Raw genomic sequence first — 14,305 nt, forward strand, 5'->3', positions numbered from 1 at the left:
TATGCAGCCACTAATGAGCTAACAGTCCCCTCTATTGCAGGTGCTATTGGGACAATCCATACTGATAAAACATCCGTGGCATCCCAAAACCCAATGCAGCAAGATACATTTTTCTTTCCCACTGTTACTGAATTAGTGTATTATCAATGCCACCAATATCAGTGGCAAAATTGGGAGTATATATATAAAAAATAACAATTTGATCTAGCTACAACCACATATCTCAAAAATGTATCGTACAATTCATATACAATTTCAAATAAAATACAACATCAAAACACTTAAATATCTTCATGTTACTCTCCATGGCTGCATCTCTGCTTACCTCCAGCAAGTTTTCTATGGTTTCTGTCAATCTCGTAACTTTTCTGAGAATGTTGCAATCCCACCCTGAGATACAAAAATTAGATTCTAGTTTAATATCCTGGATGTTAGTACTGAAATTGAAATATCTCTTCTACTTCACTGTAAAATACTAATTTCAAGATTTGAAAATAGCAAATATTGCATTGATTTAGCTTAAAGAAGTACCCATACTTAAATTCGATGCAAAAAACTGAAGATATTGTCTTTAATAAGATATGTAAACTGACACAAGACAGAATTAATTGACAGAAGTGAAATGAAATAAAGCCTAGACTAATAATACCTTTTTGGAAGAATAAAATTTGTGGAGTGGCTTTAGAATTCTTGGTCAGACTTGATATTGCCACTGACAGCCACTGAAGGTAGAGATGTCATAATTGAGAAATATGGGAGGAACACAATCGTCTAGAGAGAAGGCATCAGGGAACTTGGGGGATGAAGTGTAGAACCTGCTGAAATAAGAAAGAATAGATTAAGATATACATTTAATTTAATGAAAGCATTAGTACACATAATGAAATCATATCATTATTGACATTACACTTCATGAAAAGCAATTAAGTCAAAAGTAAATATGGAAAGACATTCTTCAAGTATTCATTTATAACAATAGTCCATCATCTAAAAAGAAAATGGCAGTATCAAATATGGATTATTGACACTAGCAGATAGTAACGTAACAAAACTATACCACACCATCAGATCAACCATTTTATAAATAAGTAAAATTTTATCAGGTGGACTGTACTGTTTAAATGGATTAAGAATTATAAGTGTAAAGGCAAATCTCATGGTCCGGACCATCTAGAATGCAGTCCCCTGCAAAACTTGAATTTCATTCATTTTGGAAGTTATCTGGAAAAAGGCACAGCAAATACTATTAGGAGAAAAACTTCAAAATGATTGTGAAAACTATAGAATGGCAAGGAGGAACATAAAACATTATTTCAACAGGTAGTACCGTATAAGTACAAGTATGGTACCATATAGTAATCATAGAGAATGACATGGAGCTAGAATGGCATAGCAAATACAATAAGCATTGCACTTACAGTGTAGCAGACGAAGAGTTTCACAAAATATGCAAGTATTGCAAGTGAATCCCAAAATTTCCAGCTCTAGTGTTTGAAATGCCTAGACATGGTGCCATCTGCTCATAACCAATTGAAAATAAAGTCATTATACCTCTTTACAGGGAAGGGAAAAAAAAAGCACTATTTAGTACCAATTAGATTGCACACTAATCTAGAATTCCCTTTGCTGAAGGATTGCTAAAATCAAATCAAACTATATAATAACCAGAGTTAAAAAAATGTAATGACTTGTACCATTATTACTGACTCGAACACTTAGTACCACTATTGAGTCAAATATAGGCCATGAATAGAGACATAACCCTGTCCCAATTTAGCTTTAGTAGCCCTGAAAAGAATGAAATAGGAATGGAATAAGAAAATAACAGAGCAGGAACTGAGTTAGTGTTCCTACAAAACACAACCTTCAGGAACCCTTGAATGAGGTTTCTAGAGAACTGAATTTCAAAAAACAGTCTTCCTTGTCCTCCTCTTTAGTCTTTTCTAACAAAACTCCAACTATAACAAAAAGAAGTAAAATTAACGAAAAATATCATCTCTAATTATGTTTAACCATATAACTTAAATGGCATGATCAACATGGGAGGGTGATATTCACCCGAGCTACAAAAGCATTCTTTGCACTAGCAGACCAATCCAATTAATCAAATGAACCAATATTTCACCTTTGTACCCATTAATAAGGATGAGCAACGTACAAACACAACACTAAACTTAATGACCTGCAACCTAAGACCAAATAGAGTTCTCTCAAAAGACCAAACTAGCAGCACGAGTGGTCCATAAACAATGACTGGTTTGGAAAAACAATACTTAAAGACTGAAAAACAATACTATAAAAAGAGCCCATGTTGCTTTCTCCTCCAAAATCAAGTATATCAAAACTTCAATTTACGCTAATCCCAAATCATATAACACCCAGGTTTCTCAAAAACGCATAAACAAAATTCCATCAGAGTTAAAAATTCAAGATCTGCAACATGCAAGCTTAAAGACTGAAGCTTTAAAAACATCGAGACAAGATCAACAAGTTGGTGGAAACAGAAGCTAAACCCTAACTAATTTGCATACCAGTGGAAGACGAAGAGCCCGTGCAGGACTTGGACAGATTTGCTTTCGACCCACAAGTAAGGTTTTACAGATCTGCAGATCTATGAAATTTGGGAACACATATCAGCTACAATATTGTCAAGACCCACAAGATAAAAAAACAACTTAGTATCTAGACTGCAGAAAATGCTGATATAGGCATATAGCTACTCAGTATCTTCGTTGTCATATACCTTTACTAACATCTGCATGCACCACCAAGTATATCCAAACAACCGTCGGCATCGGAGAATGATACAACAAATCCAGATACGCCACTCCACCACTAATAGACCACCAAAGCCTCCTTGATCTCAATAGACCGCCGGTCCGATTCGAAAAAAATCTCTTCAAACCAAGAACAGGGAAATTGAAGGGGAAGAGCATGAAGAGAGGACTTGATCATCGATGGATCCAGAACAAATGGTTTTGGGAGGTGACACCAATTCAAAGCTGTTGGTGGAGAAGGAAGAGAATCAGAGATAAGGTCTTGATCTCAAAACGAGCAAATCGCACCTAGATGGTGGGTATGCTTGTTTGAGGTTTCATAAGGCAGAGAGGGTGAAACCCCACTTTGAATCTTTGTTGAAAGGGGAAGAAGAGAGCCTTGCCAAAAAAGAAAAAAGGAGAGGAGTGAGAGACGAATTGTGTGGCTGCTCTCGTCCAAGAGGAAGCCTTATCCTCTTTCTCATAAAAAAAAGAAAAAAAGAAAGAAAGGATAAGGCTTTGATAATCAGTTGCCCACTTCTTGTCTTTGTTGGTAAACAGTTGCTTCTCATCAGGGGCTCTTTTGGCCATTTTCGTAGTAGTATTGCAAATCACACCATTAACAGTGACATATGGATTAAACAAGTAATTATTTGTATGTACTGTACACAATTACACACTGATGATCAGTGAGAGGGAAAAAAAATTCACTGATGTTTTATATCAGTGTTATACTATTCATTTTGGGACTGATGACTTTTTGGTGGCTAAAAAAAGGGTGCTAATGGGGAAATTTGTAGTAGTGGACATGCTCAATTAAAGTGGGTTTTCAAGATCGTTTGCATATTACAGAGTAGGTGGAATCTGAGGAGATAGATTTGGGTTTTGCAGTAAGAGTTCTTATGAAAAATTGAATCCGACCCATCAGCCAGAAATCCAAGCTAGTGAGCTTGTTTTGCATGCCCTTAGAGATTTTGTTTCTGATAGCGTGTAGTTTCTAACATCAATATATAAACCAGTTAACCATGTAGGTTAATATGTAGTGTAATTACTAAGCTTCAAATGGGAAGGCCCGCATGCATATTCGGTTCATTATTAGAAATCGTCTACCGTCGTGGCTCTTTTTTCTTTGCTAAAAACTAAATATTAGAAGGGCCGAAACATTCATTTAGTAACATAACATGCATGATGCAAGTGCCTGAAAAGATTATTGAAACAATTACATAAACAATTTTGATGAACATATGCCTCTCTAGAGATATGTTTGTTTTTTCACCGCCGCCGTTAAGGATATGATGGCTCACCCTCTACAACACTCGGCAAAGAATATGATGGCTCGGCGACTTCCAAACTCGGGAAAAAATTTGAAGGCTCGCCACCCTTTTCCAAAGTTGGCGGGGGTACGTGTCGACACAAAGGGCACATGTGACTCATCTCCAGCCATTGAACAATGCAAGGCAAAGGGATAATCAGTTGATCAACTCCGCCTTTGGCAAATTCATCCTTACATGTAGTAATGTTGGTTTCTGTTTGATAGTAGCCTCTTCCAAACTATCAAGTCTCACTTTGTGCAAACTCTCTATTGCTGATCTAGTTGCGGGAACAAACTTGACCATCTCAGATTCAAAGGACTCCAATATAAGCCTATCAGCGATAGCCCGATAGGGGTATCGTGGTAGTCAACATCACGCAAGGCATGTGATTCAGCCCCATTGGATAGCTTTTGTGTAACGATGCCACATATTGCCATACTTATGTCGAGTGGTATTATGCATGGGATTAGTACATTGTGTTCAAGCTTGCATTCTGATTTAGGTGAGCCATCCAAATCATATATCAGATGGTAACTACCCTACCAAACTTTAGCTTAAGTAACAGAGGAAAGAAGTGTAAATTCACTTACAATAATTAGTGTTATAGCTAGTTCTGATATCTATTTGTTCTTCCTGTTTCAGAACTTCTATGTATACTTACTGTATCTGCCTTGATGTGGGTTTGAATGTTGGTACGAAATCTTGATTTTGTTTAATTTTATTGATTGCTGTACATTATATTTGGATACAGGTTTTGAATGCAATAGGCCAATAGTTACTTATAGAATGCTTTGGGTTACTAGAACTGATGTGTATTTATCATAATAACGAGAAAGAGATTATCTTTTAGCTTATAATGATAACTGATATATCAACTTGGTTCAACTTTCGAAGGTTCAAGTAGCACGATCACCACAAAATAAGGTGGAAAGTAAGCTGGGCAGTGGTGGCTTTGGTCTGGCGTTTGTTGGTCGCCGCATTACATGCAGGTGGAGTTGATCGAACAAGTGGTCCTGATGCTGTTGAGGTAAGTTTGAAATTTTTTATATTGCCAAAAAGTTGTTTCATCATCTCATTTCCTTTGTATAGTAAGTGTTCATTGGATTTGATTCTCAGTTTTGTATTTATCAGTTAGCACATAAACTCGAGCACAGAAATAGTAAAGGCTGCAGCTATGGTTATCCATATTATCTTAAACAGGGCTTAAGAAGGTAACATGAAATTATGTTTTCTCTAGCTTTCTTTTTCTTTTTGAGGGAAGGATTGAGATCTTTTTTTTTTTTCCTTAGCTTATAAATTTATTATGCTTCCTTTGTCAAATATAGGGTAAGAAAGCCACTGCCCATCCTTCCATTGCGAGCAAACCTACAATGAGTTGGTGAACCAAACCAAAGTAGTAATTGATGGTAACCTGATCACAAGCAGGGGACTTGATACTGTTGCCGAATTGCATTGGCTATTGGCAATTGCATAATTTCTGCAGTGTCTTTATGAATACCTTGGCTTCTTCAATATATTGGTCCCTGCTTCCCTACTATGTAGAAGGTCATGATATATTTCCCCATTTGTTTTTCAGTGTGTCATACTTTCTAGGATTTGAATGGTGAAGAACCAGAAGATTTGTAAGTTTTGGATATGAAAATGTAGACGGATTGGCAGTGCTTTGTAAACTCAAACAATTTTATAGGCAGGAGTAATCAACAAAATGCCAATATCGATCACTGCATTATATATGACTGATCTTCATTGCTTTGTAAACTCAAAACAATTTTATAGGAAGAAAACTTCTCTCTTATTTTATCACTTTGATCGAGAAATAAGTCCTTTTTATTCATATCACTTTGTCTCTTATTCACACCATTGCTGTTCAGTTTTTTGCTGCTTGGTTTACATCAACATTCTGCTATGTAATATTATAAAATCAGCAATATTATTGTCTACACAAGCAATTACCTTCTTCAACAATCTGCTAAATCCCGCCGCAAAGCGCGGGCATACTTTCTAGTAACTATAGTACTCTACTGTTGTCCATGTTATGTGACTAGGAGATCCACTTGATTGTGCTGATACCATCACATCTCTTACATTAATAGTACCAAGGTTAAATCCAGAACTTGGAGCCTCTGAGTTGTGCACAACATAATTTCCCCGCCTTTTCAACACAAACACATCTATCAACTCCACATCTCTAATTGACTGCAGCAATAGGTCCAGATCTATTAATACCCTTAATGCTGACTCTAACACTAGTTGAACCTGATATAGGATCCATGCATTTCATTTCTAATTAGTGTCCTTCCGGATCCAGACATGCAAATGGCTTCATCTCAGCCTCTTTTTCTTCAGCTGTATTTGGTTTTCAAAGGATTTAACAACACCAGTGAGAAAATATGTGAAAGTCCTGAAGCAGGAAAGAACAGGGATATACGTGAATGATATACTAACGTTATCCCTACTTTTGTATTTTCCTTTCCTCTTCTGACTGATCTTACCCTCCATAGGATAACAGCTACTATGGCGAAAACTTCTCTTTCAACCCACTGGAATTTCTTGAAATGCATACATTTTCAGCATTGATTGAGAGCTGAATACATGCATCTTCACAGGATCTATCATTCCCTTTGACTGAAGATGGTGAGATTTCATGACATGACTAGGACAACAATGGTGTGAGGTTTTAGCTTTCCCAATCGAGTCTTATTGACTCTGTCCATTCAAAGATGGCATTTGGTTAGTGTTCACCCTCTCCAATTCATGCAAAAGCAGGTACTGATAGTAAATAAAACGAGTGACTGGAAATGTGGCACAAAAGTGAGTAAACAAGTTCTTCAGGATGCCCCGGATGGAGTACTGAAATTCATCCATTCCAAGCAAAGAACAGTAAATCAGCATTTTACGGGGACGGGGGCTGAGAGACAGTGCAAAAGAGAAGGTTTCTTACCTTAATTTCCAACAGATTTCTGCAGACAAATGAAAAGAAGGACCATTTTCTTACAACGTGTTATTAACACTTGAATCATTAGATATTTCATAAACCAGTTATCCATCAAATTCTAGTATCATAGTATCACACAATTTGCAGATGGATTTATCACATAAGAATCAAAAGACAATTCTAGAAGTACCCTATGACACATCACAAAAGTCTAACATGTAGACGCAGCATAAGACTTGCATCAAAGGAACTTCAGAAAGTCTAATAGATGAGATCAAGGCAGTGTAGTCAAAAGGTTTGGGCAAAAGTTCACAGGAACATGAACAAAGAGGTATAACACAGGCATATTCTGAAAACATTAACATTGTCAGTATAATAAGTTACCATTTGGGAAACACTTTCTTGCTTTAGAAAAAGAGAATTTCTTTAGCAGAAGCAGACTAATTAAAGAACACCAAACTGTCGTCTCAAAACATTACAAGCAACTGGATAAGTATAAGCACGGTGGATATAATGTGATATATAAACTTTATATCCACCAGTGAAAACAAGGCCGGAGACAGCAACTAATTATTTTCCACCACCTCCAGGGTTTAAAAAGGGTTAAGCTGTACCAGGATGGAAGGAAGCAGTTCGATTTCGAGGGAATACTACCATATTGTGTACAAACAAAAATTAGAAAAGGAGGAGCCATAATTAGGTTTGAATTATGAACAGATCGATAATAAAATAAGAACTGTATATGCTTCCAGTTATCTAAATTCCCTATACATAAATGCACGTTGATTATACAGAATATATAAAAGCCAAACAAAAATAACACTAATCACAGCTAGTCCCCGAAATTTTTTTTCTTTTCCGGAAAAGAAAATAAGATATAATAGAGAATGAACCAGACCTTGAGATGGCTGGTTTCACTTCAACAGCCTGTGTTGTTTATGCTTCAGGATAGCTAGCTGCAACATCAAAGAGGACGGCATCATATGGTTCATAAAAAGGGTTTCCTAGTCAAAGAAAAACCACAGGAAAAACTTGAGACTCATATTTGAAACATATCAAGGACCAATATAAATTAATAGTTTTCTAGATGAACCAATATCAATTAGTTTAAGCAAAATATTGATACTTAGTGCATAAAGATAGAGTTCTGGAAGAGAGAGCTCCACCTACAGCAAAGATTGATCCCATGAAATGTTAACTACTCATACGAGCCACCCCAGCAACTTTGACAAAAGCAGCAATCTCAATTCTACCCATCATACTTTGCCTGAGTACAAACTTGTTGCTCTACCGTCTATATTCTGTCTCCATCATGGCGAAACAGTATCCTTTTGCACAACTTCATTCTTGCAAGGAAGATATCTTAATACGGATTAGATGTTAGCTCCTTTATATCCCATTAGCTATGCGATCGTGAAGACAAAGGTAAAAGCCTTGTTGCAATACAATGTGGAGGAAGGTCCTTAGAATTCCAGAAATTGGAAGACTAGTCACTACCAATATTGACACAGACCCACTTTAAACTCTTTCCCATGACTTATAACCATAAGATACAAATTTACATGAGAATGAGCATTAGCCCTCCCTCCAGATTTTCCAAACATTACTTTTAATAAACCAAGTCATTCTCACTCATATGGCTTGGGATCTGAAATTTTACTGACGGATCCCATTTTCACCACTATGACATAAAGACTCAACACCTTGTCATCTTCTAGGGTCCACTATGGAATTATAGCAATGCTCACTAAATAGAAAATAAATCACCCTCAGAAATAAAGGAAAAGTGGCAAATCATGCTGAACACCAAGCAGTTTTTTTTTATGCATTCAAATATTGCCAAAGAAGGGCCTCTTCCCTTACTTTAACAGTCCCATATGCTTGACAGATCACAGTATCTCCATTCTTGAAGACTGGCATAAACAGTAGTGATCCTAAGTGAACCATGAATTGTTGCTACTTTATCATCCATACTAGTGTATTCATCATTTACACCAACTGTTGAGGCTCCCATCAAAAACAAGCATATAAGATGCACCGATAAATAGAGTGGGTGAATCGTTGATGGTGCATCCACTTCCGCTGTTCTTTGTTGACTCTTTTCATACTTAGATTGCTGTAAGGCACTGATTAAAAAAACCTTGTGATCCCAAGATGTATAGCAAAGATGTTCAGTTTTGGGACATTAACAAAACTGAATTTGAGATATCATGACGTCTAAAACCTCAAGTTTGATCCTCAGCATGCACTTGAACATTCATGTAGTCAAACTGATAAAGTCCCCAAATCAGTAAAATCCAGCCATTAACTGTAGGTAGAGGATGATCCTTGACAACCAAATGACCCCATTCCATCATCTGGTCTGAAACCCTTTTATACTCTTCTAAGGACTATAAATGGACATCTGATTCATGTTGCTTGCACCATTATTGAATGAACAAAATGAGGGATATCAATTTAAAACTTGCTGTAAAGGGCTTCTTAGCCGGGACACATGCATTACTACTATCATGTGATTTGTACAGTCAATAGATGCTTTAGCACAATCTGTATAATATGTAATAGTGTTCAGAGCCCTTAACCAACATGAGAGTCAAATGCTAGATAAATTGACTAAGATCAAGACCGGCATTACTCGTTTCGATTCGATCCAATTCAATTCAATACAAGATCGAACAATAAAAATGTTCTCAACTTACAGAGTTGAAGTTGAAGAAGCCTAAAAGAATCCATAAAAATCCGCATTCAAGATGCTATGCTCGGCCAGAGTCTTCAAATTACAGACGAAAGATTGAAGCTTTGATCTTTTTTCAATTTTGTTCGACCAAAGGTTGAAGCTTTTCTTTCTTCAGAGGCTGTTTTCTGAAACTGAAAAATCCAGAGCGAGCGAGAAAAATAAAATATGAACATATGGAAGTATGGAACTATCTATTTTCGTCATTCTGATTTAGGTTGCGACGTGTCAAACATCGGATGGTTATTCTGAGCCACTTTGAACGGTGGATGATATAAAGTTGGGGGCTGTTTTGGTAATTTGGTATCTCCAAAATTCCTTATATATATTGCTCCAATCATTACTTAATTTGGGGGTTCAGTCTCTCTTTCTCTGACTTTCAAAGATTGAATCTTTGTTGTAGTATTCAGATTCAGAACAAGAAAAACAAGAATAATGTGTAGCATTGCTCACAGAATTCATTGTGAGGAGGAAGGCTCTGAAGAGGCAATTGTGGGAACTAGTCCTTTTCTCTGGCAGGCTTGTTTTTCTGTGTTCAATTCATGTTCCAATTCGTTTTTCTTTTCCTTTTTTGGGATTAAAAACAACCCAGTGTTGGGTATGGTTTGAAAAAGATCCAGTCTTTTTTCATTTTGAGGGAGTGTTCTTCACATCTGAAGAAGTTCCAGGTTTTCATTTTGGGATTAAAAATAACCCAGTGTTGGTTACCGTTTAAATCTGATTTTAACCCAAGGCGGCTGAAATCAGACCACACTTAGCATTTGTTAGTCCCTTAGCAAAGATCACACAAAGCAAAACAAAAATTGACTAACTAAGACTCAACAAAAACAAACGAAAATCACAAGACATAAAAACTGACAAAAACAACTATGTATGAAAATCCTAAAACCAACGAATTAAAAAACAACGAAATTAACAAGTACAAAAGACTCAAAACACCTCTAGTGCCCTTCAACATAATGTCTCATAAATCTCTTACTTACAAGTCACCAAGAATAACACTCAACCAAGAATTAATCATGTATTTTTTTAGAATTAAATAAAAGATATACACAACATATAAACATGTAGGACTTAAAAGCAACAATGGTGAGTGGATGGAGCTTAGCATAATATACAAGTAATGAATCACCTCACAATGGATATACACTCTTTCTTCTCTCATAATTCAAGGTTCATGCTTAAAAGTTTTTTATTAACTCAAGTATATGTGAGAGATGATATATATATTTTTCCAAACAAGTAGCTCACATATCACAAAGGAAAAGCACATATATCAATTTTTTTTCAAAAGATCTCATGAAATATATCAATCACATGCACAAATGAACCCAAGCCATAAGTTCAACAGTTATAACTCATCTCCACAGATCAAAGGCTACCCCATCTTAAGGATAAAAAAGGTCTTATAAAAGGGTTGTAATGGGGCCAAGGTTTAAGTTAAAAGAAAGAAAGGGATAAGGAAATCTCAAAGTATACTAAAAACAAAGTAGAACTCTTGAAAACATCTTCTTGTAGTCACCAAGGCATCATCAACGTCATAGCCCATAGAGGTTGAATAAAAGGGCCTAATATCATCTTGTCGGGCCTCTGCTTCATTCTAGACTTCAAATCCATCATGTAAAAATACAAAAGTCCTCAAAAACTCATCAAATAAAACCCAAAGCCGTATACAATTTTTCCAACAATTTTTCTTTCTTTTTTTAACAATGTCATTTCCTTAACACTGTCATTTCAAACTTGTTTTGTGTTTTCAGGTAGTTTTGAGTCTGGAAATGGAAGACAATGAGTTATTTGGCGCAGAGATGAGAAGAGATGGAGAAAAGGAGTTTCCCAGTTCTATTAGGAAAAGGAATCCCAGTTGAAGTAGGATTATCCTAATGCAACTAGGAAAGAGCTCAGAAAAATGATGTTCGGAAATGAAGAAATGACAGAGTCCCAGTTGGACTAGGAGTCCTGATGCTGCTAGGAGACCTGGTGAGACTAGGAGATGCTGTGTCTTGAAGATGACTCAAGATAGTTCAAGATTGTTCTAGAAAAATGAAGGAATTTCGGCAATACATGAGATGGATTTCGAATTGGCCCATTTTGGGAGAGTTTGGCCCAAAGTTTGAAGCATGTGACTTGCACATGATGCTCTAGATCCTTCTTGCCGTCTTGGAGGAGTTCTTGGCCCATTAGGTTTGCTTATGCCGTGAAAAATAAAGGAAAATACTATAAGATTTCGGCAATTATCTAAATGGGATATTTTCGGATTTCTAGGGAATTTTTAGAGAGAAAATAGAGGAATAAGTATTGAATTATTACTCTACATACAAGGAGGCCGAAATATGGTCTAAATACATGGAAGAATTCGGCAAATACAAAGGTGACTTGTTCTCTACTTCTCAAGGAATTTTCTTATTGGTTGAATGATGTCACAAGAGGAGAAACTCTAGGAAACCCTAGCCCTTGCCGTTCACTATATAAAGGAGGTTTGTGAAGCTCTTAAACACACCACAAAATTCAGAATCAAAAGTCACAAACACTTCCCCTTCTCTTCCAAGTTTCGGCAATCTCAAGGAAATCCAAGTTCAAGGCCGTGAAGCACCATCCTCTCCATTCAAGCACCCTTGCCGTGATCCTCATCCATTCCACCACCTTTTGAAGCTTCTTGCATCCTTGAAGATCAAAAAGTGTAACCATGGACGCCATCTTTTGTTTTCGGTTTTGCTATGTAAACTATTTCGGGTTTTATATAAAATTGCGATTTAGTTTTCTTTCTTGGATTTATGCTTTGCGATTTCTTGTGATGATGAAGTGCTGATTTTAGATATGTGATTTTTGATGGTGGAGCAACTTTCCCAAGGCTCGGATCACGGTGCGAGGACAGTGAGGTTTGTTTCTTTCTCAAATTTACTAATTTATTTCTTAAGGCTGTAATCGAGTATAGTAATGTAATTGATTTTTGTTTCTCAGGTGTATTTATCACCCATTCAGCCGGCGGCTTAATAATCTAGCTCATTGCAACTGTGTCATTGACGAATCAAAGTCTTCACAATCTCGATGGCCACATAGTTGTCTTCCACATTGGCCAGCTTTCACTTAAATCCCTCCAGATTTTTGCAATTGTTGATCGCTTCAAGAAAATCTGCCTTGAACACCCAGCTGTCGAGGAGGGAAGAAACCGTGGAAATAGACTCGAACACTGAAAAATGATCTTGTAGGAACCTTGAGTCTGGGCAAGCTTGGAGACCAAGGCAGCAGCCTTGGCCTCTGCCTCGAGCTTCGAATTTGTCTGAACGAACGTAGAGACGCCATCCATCATCTCTCCCCAGTGGTTCCGGACAATGGCCGCCACTCCGGCACCTCTTCTCGGACCATCCCAGATCACATGAAAGTTCACTTTCATCTCATCTTCTCCCCGTGATCAAAGTACTCTTGAGAAAAATTGGATTCAGTTGTCATCCAAGAGTACTAATTTGCATTTTAGTTGAGAATAATGACCAAAATAACGAAAGTCATGCAAAAATCGATAATTTGAAAGAAAGAAAGAAAAATTGATGGAAATATCGAGAAAATATCTGATATCGATGAAAATTATACTGAAATTTTGGATAAAAACTGTATGATCAACTAAAAATATATAGACTAAAACCAAAACATCGGAGATACATGAAAATTAATATCAATGCTTGAAAAAAATAGAAAATTATAAACTGACCAGACTCACTTGAGAAGCAAAAGAACTCAATAGAGCGGAACTAGTTATCTCTTATGCCAACAATTCAGCTCAGTTAACAAAGTCTGTCTTTGTACCGTCCATAGCTGAAGTTGAAGTTGTAGGATAGTTTAGAACGAGTCATTGGAAAAATAATGAAGAACGATGAAGTTTTTTTTTTTTTTGTTCAAGAACAATGAAGTTTGAAATGGCTTAATACCTCGAACTCATTTGTTCTATAAAGCACATCGAAATACATTTCTCCTATAAACAACCCGACAATCACCTCTTATATGAATTGTTACTGCATAGAAAACTTAAATAAGATATTCAATTAGTGTTCAAATAATTGATAAGGAAGTCCCAAAACAAATGACTTGTCGTTTAATAATTTGTCTTCACATGCTCCTTGTTGATATAAACATGGGCAAACATGAGTTTTTATAGTGTTCTAAACTTTTGAAACATGAAAACTTATTTGAACGTGATTAAGTCTCATGAGAATAGGTGCCGGAGTGGTGGCCATCGTCCGGAACCACCTGGGAGAGATGGTGGATGGCGTCTCTGTGATCGTTCCGGAAAATTCGAAGCCCGAGACAGAGGTCAAGGCTGCTGCTTTGGTCTCCAGGCTTGCCCAGACTCAAGGTTCCTATAAGATCATTTTTCAGTGTTCGAGTCCATTTCTGGTGAGATCCATTTCTACGGTTTCTTCCCTCCTCAACAGCTAGGTGTCCCCTTTGGGATCTGGTTCAGTCCTGGGTTTGGATCTGGCTGAGGATGTCAACTGGGTTTTGTGACTGTCTGCAACTTGGCCAGGCTGAGTGGCGATTTAGGGATGCGGCGAGGCGGCGTGGTGAGGCAAGGTTG

General features: G+C 36.9%; 2 long non-coding RNA genes across 5 annotated transcripts; both read right to left on the reverse strand.

Moving 5' to 3' along the window:
• Nucleotides 1-3,239, reverse strand: LOC112184503. 4 transcript variants are annotated; one of them, XR_002930066.2, is made up of 6 exons: nt 2,744-3,239; nt 2,532-2,611; nt 1,695-1,788; nt 1,419-1,516; nt 650-815; nt 1-390 (listed from the first exon to the last, which is right to left on the reverse strand). It is a non-coding gene; the product is annotated as an uncharacterized LOC112184503 (long non-coding RNA). The 4 variants fall into 4 exon arrangements; XR_005805448.1 differs by having other exon boundaries at nt 650-818; nt 1,708-1,788; nt 2,744-3,238; XR_002930064.2 differs by having other exon boundaries at nt 650-818; nt 2,744-3,238.
• A 2,720-nt stretch (nt 3,240-5,959) lies between these two features.
• Nucleotides 5,960-9,860, reverse strand: LOC121051895. Its single transcript, XR_005807400.1, has 3 exons — nt 8,171-9,860; nt 7,903-8,008; nt 5,960-7,029 (listed from the first exon to the last, which is right to left on the reverse strand). It is a non-coding gene; the product is annotated as an uncharacterized LOC121051895 (long non-coding RNA).
• Between the last annotated feature and the right edge of the window lie 4,445 nt (nt 9,861-14,305).

The sequence above is a fragment of the Rosa chinensis genome, chromosome 2 (assembly GCF_002994745.2).
Source record: "Rosa chinensis cultivar Old Blush chromosome 2, RchiOBHm-V2, whole genome shotgun sequence".
Classification (NCBI taxonomy): Eukaryota; Viridiplantae; Streptophyta; class Magnoliopsida; order Rosales; family Rosaceae; genus Rosa; species Rosa chinensis.